This window comes from Bufo bufo, chromosome 7, assembly GCF_905171765.1.
Source record: "Bufo bufo chromosome 7, aBufBuf1.1, whole genome shotgun sequence".
NCBI classification, from domain to species: Eukaryota; Metazoa; Chordata; class Amphibia; order Anura; family Bufonidae; genus Bufo; species Bufo bufo.
This window is the reverse complement of record NC_053395.1, coordinates 58,389,802-58,405,620: the sequence shown is the minus strand read 5'-3', so window position 1 is coordinate 58,405,620 and position 15,819 is coordinate 58,389,802.

Below are 15,819 nucleotides of genomic sequence, written 5' to 3'. Positions count from 1 at the left end.
CATCATATGCCAGTAACAAGTGCCCCCATAGCACTTCTCTCAGTATTGTACCATATAAAAAATAAGCACTTATATTTACCTCCATCAGGCTGGCAGCGATGCGATGCAGGCCTCTTCCAGCCTGTATCCTGTGCTGTATGGCTCAGGCGGCTGAAAGGGGAAGGGAGACGCCTCTCCATCCTATTCCCCATCGCAGCACATCCATCTGTATCGCTGTCCTGAGGACGAGGATACAGATGACTATGGAGATGAGCGCTTCCACAATGGAAACGCTCATCTCCCTGTGCCCTACTGCCGCCCACCACTTGCCTAATTGGCGGTGCGGCCCTGCTGGCGCCCCCCTGCAGTTTTGCACATGTGGCAGTGCCCCCCCTGCCCCCTCCACACTATGCCACTAATACCACCTGATTATTCAGGTTAGTCTCCAGCGTTACTGTGGAGTATCAACTCTGCAACATCAGCTCTGCATCAAATTTACTCCATCAACTCTGTAGCATCAGCTCTGCTGCAACTCTGCTGAATCAACTCTGCAACATCAGCTCTATTAAAACTCGTCATCTCTGAAAAGACAGCTCTTTTATACAACTCAATTACATCACTATTTCAGTCTCCATTACACTGCATCAAGTCTGCTACATCACTTTGTCATTCTGGTCCCCAAGTATGCTGCCACAATTCTGCTATTTCACTCAGCTATTTTGGTCTACATCCACCAGCTACACCACTCTACAGCTCTATCAATCTTCCTACACTGGTACACCAGAGCCTCTTTGTATCTGGCCAGCTAAGACCTGTCCTAGGTTGCTAATATAGCTTATATGTTTATACAGCTAATTCTGCCAATAACCTTACGTTCCTATGTTTGTGTGTTAAAGACAAAAGCAGAGTTATTTACAGTGACTTTATGTTTGGATGTCATGTAATAGTTATATTTTGTGTCCACAGAAGCAGAAAAGATAATATGCCTTTAAGATTCATTATATAATGTAAGGTAAGCTCAATGACACAGCAGAAACAACAGAAAGCATAGAGTTAAACTGTTGTTGCTAAGCAGGAGTCTTGACCAATCCTAGCTAGCCTCATACAGCCCAGGAGGTTTTACCAATTAAAGCCAGCCTCACACATAGCTTGTGTAGGAAATTCCCCTAGTAAGAGCTGCTAGAATCATTATTCACCAGAGAGAGGAGCTGAACAGACACACACTCCACTAAGAGCTGTGTTTTATAGAAAAGGCCAAAATAGGTATTTAAAACAGTTATATAATGTTCCTATTGTTAATATAGTGATTCAAACTGTGTACTGAACTGGTTATATGTATATTTACTTACAGTTCCACCATACAAATGAACTACTGAGCCATACAATCATACAATTGCAAACTACAAAGTTTACAATCCAAATTCAAATTCCATATTGCAATCCAAATTGCATACAACCATACCAGATCATACTCAACCAATTTGCAAATAGTTACTGTTAACTGCATATTACAAATTGCGACCAAATTCAGCAGGTAGAACTATTAGTTAGACCTCAGATATACCTCTCTGAGAGTACTGATACTGAAGAGAGAAATATATCCACCATTTTCTTTTGAATGACAAGATTGAACAGTTGAACCACCATCTTATGCATACTGCCATTTTGTGATATCTTTTCAACATGTGTTATGTTCATGGACTATCTGCTGCAGAGGCGGCAGTGTTATATATAAAGAAAAGTTGAAGTTAATAAATAAGTTATTTCAAGCATTTGGTGTGCTCCTTAAACCTACTGTTTCCATAGAACGGTGCTAGAGGAATTACAGAGTAATAGACAGTCTAGTTAGACTAAAAAGTCTGAGATATCAGAATTCTTCTAATGCCACAGCGCAAAAGGCACTTCATAGTGCTGCGCCTGCCACACTGTTGTTTATGATACTCAAGATCTTCTTTACAGGACAAGAGACTGTATATCCACTTAACCAGGTGTGAACATAACAATACATACGCTCTAAAAGTATATCAGCAATTGAATCACAATGGACCCTGTGAGGACGGACATCCTTTTTTCTTCAATATACTCAGTTATCAACATAGTACACATGACTTGATTTATTTATTTGCATCTATGGAAATTATCTGAGACTTTTTAGGGTACAGCTACATGATCAGGTTTCTGGATGCAGTTTGGGAAGCCAAAACCAGGAGTAAATTTATAAAAGAAGTAATTTCTGTTCTTAATATTTTCTCTCCTTTTATGATCCACTCCTGAATTTAGCTTCCAAAACTGCATGCAGAAACCTGACTGTGTGGCCCTACCCTTAGGGTCTATGCATTCTATATTGTGAGTGGGCTTTCATACCCTGGACACGAGCACCACGACCCTGCCAGAGGAGTGCCGACCGTCTTCAACTTTTGTAGGGTCTATGCATGTCAGAAACTACAGCTGCTTTTTTTTGACCAGTGGGAGGGTCAGCTTACTGGTCTGCCCATGTCTCACCCTAGAGAACCCTGTAATAGAACATTAAGTGGATCTCTTCAAATGCAGCTAATCATTGTGCTCCCTTTTTGAAAGACCAGTAGTCAGAAAGCCCTGAATGACAGCACTTTAAAAGGGTTCTCTGGGAATTAAGAAAATGAAAATCCTTAAATATTACTTTAGTATAAATATATTCCCAAATACATTTCATTAGCTGTAATGGTTCATTTTGTCTAGGGAGCAATCATTAGGAGAAATAAAATAGCCGCTGTCCTGTTAGTGCACAAAAAACCTGTCCTAATCACACAGGAGGACAAGTTACTTCAGAACACTAAGCTAAAGAGCTGCCTCCTTCTCCTCCTCCTCCTCTCTGCTTTGTTCATCAGGGATTATGATCCTGAATACAGATGATAAGATCTTAAGCTGAATCTCTGTAGGAAGGGAGATCATGAGGAGACATGAAATATAGAGAGAATGGACAGGACAGATAATGTGGGGCTGTGGTAATGGAGACTGCATACAAGTGCTGCTGCTCATTATCTACACCCCCACTATCCTGTCTGTAATTCATGTCTCCTAATGAATGCCATTCCTACAGAGATTGAGCTGAGGATTATATTACACTGTATACAGGATCATAATCCCTGACAAGTAAGAGAGGAAGATGGCGCAGCTCTTTAACTTGTCCTCCTGTGTAATTAGGACAGGTTTTGTGTGGACTAGCAGGGTGGCGGCCATTTTATTTTTGCTAATGATTGCTCCCCAGACAAAATGAGCCATTATAACTAATGAAAGGTGTTTGGTAATATATTTATAATTAAGTAATATATAAGTATTTTCACTTCCTTAATTCCCGGGGGAACCCTTTTAAACAAAGATCATTGTTTTGTATCCACATCCAATCATTTAGAAGGAATATTCAGGTAGCGTAAATTTAGTTCAGTCACAAGATGCTCCAAATTGATCACATAGGCACATTCTCTGTGATAGACATGGCACATCTTGCAAGAAGTTAGACACCCAGACAGTCACATGTTATACCAAAGCCAAGTTAGTATAAATTGCTGCAAAAATTTGTGCGCATTGCCCGTGTAGCAAACAGTTGTGTGTTGACGGGTCCTGCAATAAATAAACTAATGAAGACATGATGATAGGGCTGGTTTTTGGTGTAAAAAAAAGCACGACATGCTGATTGCAGCACTCTGCGATATTTCTGCGACATTTAGGATCCACTCCACTTTTCAAAGTGGTCTATACTTAAGGATGTGAGATTAGACTTGGATTATGCCACATTTTTTTATCTGCAACATTTGGAAATGTACCAAAAAAGTCATTATATAATGGCATTATATAGAGTGACAGTATATACAGCGTAGGAAAGAAATGGAGTATCTGGTCTGATAGAGCGATCTCTACTAGCCACAGGAGTGGGGGTTGCATGAAATAACTGGGAAAGGGGGGGAATTCAAAAAATTTCTGTTGGGCCCAATCATTACTAGTTATGTCACAGAATTTGGTGCAACCACACAATGCAAACCCAGTCTTAAAAGTGACATGAAGCAATCTCAAATGATAAATGTTCCCTTATATCTTTATTATATTTCAAGATAAGAATCCATAAAAAACATGCATAAATACATACTGAGAGACTAGCACCCCGATACGTGCTGTCCCCTAATTTATATGTGAAACAAAACCTAGTAGGAGACATAATCAGACGAACTACCAGTAATTATGGTTTTCTTGTCATCGAAATATTTTAATTGAACTGTGGTTGCAAGAGAAGCTTTAGTTTTTTTACTTTAAGTTTTCATTTTTTAAATGAATTGACTTTACCTATGGGATATGTTGTCACCATTTCTATCATCACAGCAGTGGCTATGTATATATTTTCTTTATATCTCAAAATAAAATGTTGTTTTCTTCAAGCCCTCAAGCAACAGGTTATGTACTGGAGGGCAGGCCACCTACCCAGAGAGGCATATTGTGTCTAGTCTTATATAATATTCTGTCTGTATCTCTTGTTCATCTAGATTTCCTTTAGTATATAATTCAACCTTTAAGGTTATTAGTGTAGAGGTCACTATTTTCATAGAAAACAATAAAGGATTACACCTAGAGATTAAAGGCACCTGTGGCATATACCCTGCAGGCATAAACTTACATAGGTTGTCTAGACCTTCATCAGATTTATCACAGTGGCTCAGGATGGATGAAAAATCTGGTTCACAGCTAGACACATTTGTCTGACTCTATACCAACTATTGGTTTGCTTACTTTGAGACAGAATTTTACACCAGAATTGTGGCACAATTGTGGTGCAAAACATCACACCTTAGGTCATACCTCCTTTCCAGGAAAGCCCACTCATTCCCACTAAGCCCCACCCCTATTTAGAGCAAGTTGGAGAAAACTGTAGAAGACCTACCGTAGTTGTTCCAGATTGTGACAATTTGCCCCACAATTTTTTAGTAAAATTTGGCGAATTAGCCAATTTTTTTTTTTTTTAATTCGCTCATATCTAATTGTAATGCATTGTAAAGGGGATCAGACCCCCAGAAGTTGAAGTCTCAGAGTAGGACAAAAAATAAAGTTAAAAAAGAAGTAATAAAAATAAAGTAAAAAAAAAAAAATTAACGTTTCAAGTAACATAGTAACATAGTACATAAGGCCGAAAAAAAGACATTTATCCATCCAGTTAGGCCTGTTATCCTACAAGTTGATTCAGAGGAAGGCAAAAAAAAAAGCTGTGAGGTAGAAGCCAATTTTCTCCACTTTAGGGGAATAAAAAATTCCTTCCCGACTCCAATCAGGCAATCAGAATATCTCCCTGGATCAAAGACCCCTCTCTAGTAGCTATAGCCTGTAATATTATTACGCTCCAGAAATACATCCAGGCCCCTCTTGAATTCCTTTATTGTACTCACCATCACCACCTCCTCAGGCAGAGAGTTCCATAGTCTCACTGCTCTTACCGTAAAGAATCCTTTTCTATGTTTGTGTACAAACCTTCTTTCCTCCAGACACAGAGGATGTCCCCTCGCCACAGTCACAGTCCTGGGGATAAATAGATGATGGGATAGATCTCTGTACTGACCCCTGATATATTTATACATATAATTAGATCTCCCCTCAGTCGTCTTTTTTCTAAAGTGAATAACCCTAATTTTGATAATCTTTCAGGGTACTGTAGTTGCCCCATTCCAGTTATTACTTTAGTTGCCCTCCTCTGGACCCTCTCCAGCTCTGCTATGTCTGCCTTGCTTGCAGGAGCCCAGAACTGTACACAGTACTCCATGTGTGGTCTGACTAGCGATTTGTAAAGTGGTAGGACTATGTTCTTATCACGGGCATCTATGCCCCTTCTGATGCAACCCATTATCTTATTGGCCTTGGCAGCAGCTGCCTGACACTGTTTTTTGCAGCTTAGTTTGCTGTTTATTAAAATTCCTAGATCCTTTTCCATGTCAGTGTTACCGAGTGTTTTACCATTTAGTATGTACGGATGACTTGCATTATTCCTTCCCATGTGCATAACTTTACATTTGTCAGTGTTAAACCTCATCTGCCACTTATCTGCCCAAGCCTCCAATCTATCCAGATCCTTCTGTAGTAGTATACTGTCCTCTTCAGTGTTAATTACTTTACACAGTTTAGTGGCATCTGCGAAAATTGATACTTTACTATGCAAGCCTTCTACAAGATCATTAATAAATATATTGAAGAGAATACGGCCCAATACTGACCCCTGAGGTACCCCACTAGTGACAGTGACCCAATCTGAGTGTGTACCGTTAATAACCACCCTCTGTTTTCTATCATTGAGCCAGTTACTTACCCACATACAGATGTTTTCTCCCAGTCTGAGCATTCTCATTTTATATACTAACCTTTTATGTGATACAGTGTCAAATGCTTTGGAGAAGTCCAGATATACGACATCCATTGATTCGCCGCTGTCAAGTCTAGAACTTACCTCCTCATAGAAACTGATTAAATTAGTTTTGCATGACCGATCCCTCGTGAAGCCATGCTGATATGGCATTATTTCCTTATTTCCGTTGAGATGCTCTAAGATAGCATCTCTCAGAAAAACTTCAAACAGTTTACCCACAACAGATGTTAAACTTACCGGCCTATAGTTTCCAGGCTCTGTTTTTGGACCCTTTTTGATTGGCACCACATTTGCCAAGTAAAAAAAAAAAAGCGTCCTTTTCCCAAAATAAAGTTAAAAAAAATTGAAAAAGAGAAAACTAGACATATTAGGTATCGCCGCGTCCTCCATATTGACTGACTCTATAAAAATATCACATAATCCACCTCGTCAGGTGAACGCCGTAATTTTTTTTTATAAACCGTGCCAAAACAGCTATTTTCTGGTCCCCTTGCCTCACAGAAAGGTAATACTCAAAAAGGCGTATTTAGCCCAAAATGGTACCAATCAAACCGTCATCTCATCCCACTGGGTACTGAGACGAGGATGAGGCAACTCTTTAGCTCAGTGTTGTGAAGTAACTAGTCCTGCTGTGTGATTAGGACAGGCTGTGCGTGCACTAACAGGACGGCAGCCAATTATTTCTCCTAATCATTGCTTCCTAGACAAAAAGAGGCATTATAACTAATGAAAGGTATTTGGGAATATATTTATAATAAAGTAATATTTACGTATTTTCATTTTCTTAATTCACGGAGAACCCCATTAATGGCTAAACATTCTTGTTCCGTGACGGTGCACGTTTTCTCTACAGGAGTCAGCCTTCTGCACTGGTTGCTCCTTACCATTTACTATCTGATACGATACTGCTCTCAGTCCCTTATCCAACACACCTGCCTGGACCCAAAATTCTTTCCTATAATCTGGAGTCCTGAGCACTGGCTTACCATTGCAACCTGGTTTATTCTCTGTATTATTATGTGCTTTAGGCCTCATGCACACGACCGTTGTTTGGGTCCGTACCCGAGCCGCCGTTTTGTCGGCTCGGATGCGGACCCATTTACTTCAATGGGGCCGCAAGAGATGCGGACAGCACTCTGTGTGCTGTCCGCATCAGTAGCTTCGTTCCACGGCCCTGCAAAAAAATTATAACATGTCCTATTCTTGTCCGCGCACTGCGGACAAGAATAGGCATTTATATTGCCAGCGGCCATTCCGTTCCGCAAATTGCGGAAGGCAACACGGGCGGCTTCCGTTTTTTGCGGATCCGCAGTTTGTGGACCGCAAAAAAAAACCTGAACGGTCGTGTGCATGAGGCCTAATCAACATTATTGCTAGACATTTCCAATTCAAGTACCTTTTTACCAGCCAGGGGAGCGTTTCCTTCCCCAGCTAACACCTGCAAGGGAAATATGTAATAACCATCATGCATGCAAGTCATGGCCCAATATTACATCATACGTGAGCATCTTGTCCACCCCGACTTCACAGGTCACAGTTCCAGCCTAAGTCACTAATTTGACACGGGCCACGGGGTAAACCTTGGTAGCTCTGTGAACACACTTTACATTTATATGTTTGTCCAGCAGATAGTCTCCCACTACTAAACTCTTGTGAACCAAAGTAACCAGACTACCAGAGTCAAACAAGGCATTTATGGAACAGTCATTTACCACCACAGGACGTATCTGTGGCTCAGTCTCTGGCTCTGGTATAGTTGCCGACTAGTGTTACACTCCATGGGCTCCGAGGTAATAGGGCAATAAGCAGCATCATGTCCCCATTCCTGGCACCTCCATCACTGTGGTAACCCTGGTTTCCTCTGCGGGGAGACCTTTCTAGGACCAGACTGCCCCTGAGATTCAGTCTTTTGTTCACACCCCCAGCCTCCAGTGCCTTGCTCCCTCTTGTATTTTCCCACACACCTTCACCAGCCAGAACTCTCTTACCCACAGATGTCACAGATCGGGCACTCCTGGGAGGTGCTGGCACTGTAGAAACATTACGGAGGTAATCCTCAGTCGTTAGGAACCTTTCCACTAGGTTGACCAGCTGGTCAGCAGACTAGGGATCTCCATGTCCAACCCAGAGTTGCAGCTCTGCAGGGTGGGCTCAGAAGTAATGGTCCACCACCACCTTCTCCATTATCTCCGCCAGTGTAGATGACTCTGGCTCTAGCCATTTTCTCTTCACCCAGCCTCATGGTCTAGCAGTTGCCAAAACTTTAATCACGCAGGTCTGTTCTCTGGAGCATATCTCTTTCCAAACTTCCCCCACACTGAGGATTGCTGCTGACTTTTAAATGAGAACCGTGGACATGGGCCACCTGTGAAACCCAGAGTGGATCATGGGAAACTCAGAGTGGATCATCAGCACCCACCCAGCTCTATGATTATTCCCAATAAAAGCCAGGCCTGGATCTATCCTCGTGGACACACTGGCTACTGGCTTTTACTTCACCAAGGCCAGGTACCTTGGTGATACATCTCTGGTAAAACACAGCAAACATGACATGCATCTCCTCTAATAGGTTTCCTGCGTCATTCTAGGAGACACATACCTTCCCTCATATATTAGGCCTGTCACTGCCTCACACTGGGTATAGCAAAAGCTCAGTGCATTAGTATCCAGAATCTTTCGTGTAGCAAGCCACTTCAGCTTGGTGGAATTATCCTTTAATCCCTTAAGGACATAGGACGTACCGGTACGCCCTATTTCCCGAGTCCTTAAGGACACAGGACGTACCGGTACGTCCTGACTTAAAATCTGTATTCCGGCGCCCGAGGGGTTAAACGGAACGGGATTTCGGCTGAAATCCTTCAGCCGGCATCCTGTGACAACGCCAGGGGGGGTGATGTGACCCCCCCGTGTCGGCGATCGCAGCAAACCGCAGGTCAATTCAGACCTGCGGTTTGCTGCGCTTTTTGCAGTTTCTGATCCCCGCGGTCCCTGACCGCGGCGATCAGAAACTTTAGAGTGGCTAAAATCTATATTTTTCACCCCCCCCTGCACCCCTGCATGATTTGATGCCGGCGGGTGGTGCGGGGGGGGTGTCGCATGCGGTGGGGGCGTTGCGGGAGGCGGGCGGTGCGGCAGGCGGGATCGCGATCCCCCGCCCGCCTCCCCATGAATGATCGTTGGCTTCTAGTGGGTATACCAGGGTGCCAGCACATTGCTGGCACCCTGGTATAAACGGCTGACATCTGTGCAGATGTCAGCCGTTTAACCCTTTCCATACCGCGGTCCGTACGGACCGCTGTATGGAAAAAGTTAACTGTCATCGGTCAGGGAGCTCCCTCCCTCTCCATCGGGGGGCTGCTGTGCCTTTGCAGCCCCCCGATGGAGAGGGAGAGAGCCCCCAGAGAGCCCCCCTCAGCCCTGTGCTTACCCTTCCCCGTCTGCGAAGTTCTGAGCAGACGGGGAGGGTTCCCATGGCAACAGGACGCCTGCTCAGGCGTCCTGCTGTCCATGGTGCTGAACAGATCTATGCTGAAAGCATAGCTCTGTTCAGTGTAAGTAAAATACAGTACAGAACAATATATATTGTACTGTACTGTATTATACAGACATCAGACCCACTGGATCTTCAAGAACCAAGCGGGTCTGGGTCAAAAAAATGTAAAAAAAAGTGAAAAAAGTTAAGATAAAAAAAAATAACATTTATCACTGAATAAAAATTAAAAAAATAAAATAAACTACACATATTAGGTATCGCCGCGTCCGTAACGACCTGATCTATAAAATGGTCATGTTACTTTCCCCGCACGGTGAACGCCATAAAAATAAAAAAATAAAAACTATGAGAAAATTGAAATTTTGCCCACCTTACTTCCCAAAAAAGGTAATAAAAGTGATCAAAAAAGTCGCATGTACGCCAAAATAGTACCAATCAAACCGTCATCTCATCCCGCAAAAAATGAGACCCTACTCAAGATAATCGCCCAAAAGCTGAAAAAACTATGGCTCTTAGACTATGGAAACACTAAAACATGATTTTTTTGTTTCAAAAATGAAATCATTGTGTAAAACTTACATAAATAAGAAAAAAATATACATATTAGATATCGCCGCGTCCGTATCGACCGGCTCTATAAAAATATCACATGACCTAACCCCTCAGATGACCACCGTAAAAAAATAAAAATAAAAACAGTGTAAAAAAAAGCCATTTTTTGCCATCTTATGTCACAAAAAGTGTAATAGCAAGCGATCAAAAAGTCATATGCACCCCAAAATAGTGCCAATCAAACCGTCATCTCATCCCGCAAAAAATGAGACCCTACTCAAGATAATCGCCCAAAAACTGAAAAAACTATGGCTCTTAGACTATGGAGACACTAAAACATTTTTTTGGTTTTAAAAATGAAGTTATTGTATAAAACTTACATAAATAAAAAAAATGTATACATATTAGGTACCGCCGCATCCGTGACAACCTGCTCTATAAAATTACCACATGATCTAACCTGTCAGATGAATGTTGTAAATAACAAAAAAAAAAAACGTGCCAAAAAAGCTATTTCTTGTTACCTTGCTGCACAAAAAGTGTAATATAGAGCAACCAAAAATCATATGTACCCTAAACTAGTACCAACAAAACTGCCACCCTATCCCGTAGTTTCTAAAATGGAGTCACTTTTTTGGAGTTTCCACTCTAGGGGTGCATCAGGGGGGCTTCAAATGGGACATGGTGTCAAAAAAACAGTCCAGCAAAACCTGCCTTCCAAAAACCGTATGGCATTCCTTTCCTTCTGCGCCCTGCCGTGTGCCCGTACAGCGGTTTATGAACACATATGGGGTGTTTCTGTAAACTACAGAATCAGGGCCATAAATAATGAGTTTTGTTTGGCTGTTAACCCTTGCTTTGTAACTGGAAAAAAAATATTAAAATGGAAAATCTGCCAAAAATTTGAAATTTTGAAATTGTGTCTCTATTTTCCATTAAATCTTGTGCAACACCTAAAGGGTTAACAACGTTTGTAAAATCAGTTTTGAATACCTTGAAGGGTGTAGTTTCTTAGATGGGGTCACTTTTATGGAGTTTCTACTCTAGGGGTGCATCAGGGGGGCTTCAAATGGGACATGGTGTCAAAAAAACAGTCCAGCAAAATCAGCCTTCCAAAAACCAAACGGCGCACCTTTCACTCTGCGCCCCGCTGTGTGGCCGTACAGTAGTTTACGGCCACATATGGGGTGTTTATGTAAACAGCAGAGTCAGGGCAATAAAGATACAGTCTTGTTTGGCTGTTAACCCTTGCTTTGTTAGTGGAAAAAATGGGTTAAAATTGAAAATTAGGCAAAAAAATGAAATTCTCAAATTTCATCCCCATTTGCCAATAACTCTTGTGCAACACCTAAAGGGTTAACGACGTATGTAAAATCAGTTTTGAATACCTTGAGGGGTGTAGTTTCTTAGATGGGGTCACTTTTAGGGAGTTTCTCCTCTAGGGGTGCATCAGGGGGCTTCAAATGGGACATGGTGTCAAAAAACCAGTCCATAAAAATCAGCCCTCCAAAAACAAAACGGCGCACCTTTCACTCTACGCCCTACTGTGTGCCCGTACAGTAGTTTACGGCCACATATGGGGTGTTTCTGTAAACGGCAGAGTCAGGGCAATAAAGATACAATCTTGTTTGGCTGTTAACCCTTGCTTTGTTAGTGGAAAAAATGTGTTAAAATGAAAAATTAGACAAAAAAATTAAATTCTCAAATTTCCTCCCCATTTGCCAATAACTCTTGTGCAACACCTAAAGGGTTAATAATGTATGCAAAATCAGTTTTGAATACCTTGAGGGGTGTAGTTTCTTAGATGGGGTCATTTTTGGGTGGTTTCTATTATGTAAGCCTCGCAAATCGACTTCAGACCTGAACTGGTCCCTAAAAATTGAGTTTTTGTAAATTTCTGAAAAATTTCAAGATTTGCTTCTAAACTTCTAAGCCTTATAACATCCCCAAAAAATAAAATATCATTCCCAAAACAATTCAAACATGAAGTAGACATATGGGGAATGTAAAGTCATCACAATTTTTTGGGGTATTACTATGTATTACAGAAGTAGAGAAACTGAAACTTTGAAATTTGCAAATTTTTCCAAATTTTTGGTAAATTAGGTATTTTTTTGTGCAAAAAAAAATAATTTTTTTGACTTCATTTTACCAGTGTCATGAAGTACAATATGTGACGAAAAAACAATCTCAGAACGGCCTGGATAAGTCAAAGCGTTTTAAAGTTATTAGCACTTAAAGTGACAATGGTCAGATTTCCAAAAAATGGCCTGGTCCTTAAGGTGAAAATGAGCCCGGTCCTTAAGGGGTTAAGCCTCTGAAGCCACATACCGGAATTTAAACTTTTTCCTGCCTGATCTCTGTTATAGCGCATAGTAGCTTTATTGTTATTTTTTCAATATATTTATGCCTTATTAAGCATAATACATATGTAAGTAGCAATGTCAATTACAGGAACCGCAGGAAAAAATGAACCAGGAAATACGGGAAATACTGTCGAGTAGAGAGTGATCTCTGTGTGCAATTACACTCACCTAAAGAATTATTAGGAACACCTGTTCTATTTCTCATTAATGCAATTATCTAGTCAACCAATCACATGACAGTTGCTTCAATGCATTTAGGGGTGTGGTCCTGGTCAAAACAATCTCCTGAACTCCAAACTGAATGTCAGAATCGTAAAGAAAGGTGATTTAAGCAATTTTGAGCGTGGCATGGTTGTTGGTGCCAGACGGGCCAGTCTGAGTATTTCACAATCTGCTCAGTTACTGGGATTTTCACGCACAACCATTTCTAGGGTTTACAAAGAATGGTGTGAAAAGGGAAAAACATCCAGTATGCGGCAGTCCTGTGGGCAAAAATGCCTTGTGGATGCTAGAGGTCCAAAGTCCGAGTCCGAATTTGGCGTAAACAGAATGAGAACATGTATCCATCCTCTGATGGCTACTTTCAGCAGGATAATGCACCATGTCACAAAGCTCGAATAATTTCAAATTGGTTTCTTGAACATGACAATGAGTTCACTGTACTAAAATGGCCCCCACAATCACCAGATCTGTAATGACCGGCGTCACGCACAGGGAGGAAAAAGGGAAAGCCCTGCCCAAGCGAGAGGGAAAGGTGGTGACCCCTAACTCACCTTGCGGCTGGCACCTGACTGCCCTGACGTCCCTAGACGGGTTCCTCACCCGTGCGGCGATCACGTGCCTAAACCCTGGCTTTCCCTAAAATGAGCCCTAGATAGTGAACGGGCCGGTGGGATCGCTAGTCCGCACCACTGTCACTAAGAGGGAAACACCAGGGAGAGGACAGACAAAGCAGACAAACACATACACCCAGGTGGGCGACCACAATAGACCACAAAGGTCCAACAGGGATCCGGAGGGTAGCGTTCTGGACCAACTACCAGAGAATGCAGCAACACAGCTCCAGAGGGTCAGAATAGATGTCCAGGCAGGAAGCTCTATATCTGGCAACCAGAGAAGTGTGAGAGGGGAATATAAGGAGGTTTGGGAGTGCTGGACAAGGAACAGCTGAGGAGAAGGAGCTACGGATCCCTGAGTGAGCCAAAAGGGTTTGCAAAGCAAACCCAGAAAGCTACCATAAGGAAACAGCCCTATCTTACATAGAGCGTGCAGCCAGCCGCTGCGACTTCCTGACCCCGGGTATAACGGAGTCAGGCGTGGTTCTTGACACCCTCGTGACAAGATCTCAACCCAATAGAGCATCTTTGGGATGTGGTGGAACGGGAGCCCTCAAATCTCCATCAACTGCAAGATGCTATCCTATCAATATGGGCCAACATTTCTAAAGAATGCTATCAGCACCTTGTTGAATCAATGCCACGTAGAATTAAGGCAGTTCTGAAGGGAAAAGGGGGTCCAACACCGCATTAGTATGGTGTTCCTAATAATTCTTTAGGTGAGTGTATAATACTAACAAGCCACCTCTCTTTTGAACAGTAAGAATACATTTACACGAGGTGGTAACGTGCCTTGCGGCATACTACAAGCCTGTGTGAATGGTTGTTTGTCAGAATTTTATACCTGTGAGCTAACTTCCTTACTCTATATAGCATAGTGGTTTGCAGCATCGTCTTGGGAACTGTTTTTCAACCTACTGTACCCTTAAACGTTCTTTTATCTTTCTTCATCACTAAGAACCCCTTAGTTCTGGTGCCCAGAACTGAACTGCCGCAACAAAGCTTTGTGAATTGGCAATATTGAGCCCCTGTTCTGCAAGTCCATGCCAATATCCTGCTAGCCTTTAGAAGCAGCTGATTGACGTTGTATGCTGTTATTTAGTCTATGATCTACAAATCCTTCTCTACAAGTGACTACCATTGTTACTCCCCCTAGAACATATGATGCATGCAGATTATTAGTCCCCAGGTGCATAACTTTAAATGTATCCACATTGAACCTCATTTGCTAAGTGTATGCCCAAAATCAGAGAGTCCAAGTCAGCTTGCAGTTTATAGACATCTTCCATAGACTTTACAGTACTACATAGCTTAGTATCATCTGTAAAACAGTAGAAACAGTGCCATTAATCCCATCCTCTATATCATTACGAAATAATTTAAATAATGGAAGACCCAGCACTGAACTTTGGGGTACACCACTTATAACTGGGGGCCATTGAGAATAAGAATAATTGACCACAGCTCTCTGAACACAGTCCTTCAGTCCCCTTCCAATGCAATGTCTTCTGTACTGTTTGGTTCAGATCCCAGATCCACATGAAGTAATTTACAAACGTACAGTAGTTACGTTAAAAAAACTAAAATGCCAGATTAAATGATTGCCATATCACACAGTCTTCCATGGCTGACTTTGGAATGTACTTTTACAATTCTTTCATGTTTAATGATCAAGATATCACAAAGTGCATTACAATGAGCAGCTTTATGTCTGATCATAACATATCAGGCAATTGAATTCCTCCACAGAAACGCCAAATTAAACCTTTAATATTTATCTTAGAGATTTTCTTTGTTATTCACAGTAACATTGCTTCACCTTATATTGCTGTCTATATCTCATATAATTCAATTTCATTTAATCATCGAAAGAGTCTGTTGCACAGGGAGAAAGGTAATCATGTATAATAGAAAACCTGCCATACCGCATTGTACTTTTCCAGACCTGTTCTTCGAGATTTAATTTAACCTGAATTTAAACACAGGAAAACATGCTAATGATTTTTCTTCAGCACAATCTGCATTCTAGCCCCATAATGTTTTATAATCCTGTAATTTGGCATATTTCTGAATCTCATGCAGCGACCCCCAGGGGGAGAGCTAAGAGGAGGGGAGTGGTAGCTGTGTCTAGTGCTAGTGGTAGTGGTTCACGGTGGCTCTCCTGACTCCAATGCTCTCTGGGGCAGTAAATGGAGGGTGCACAATTTCTTCCCTCAG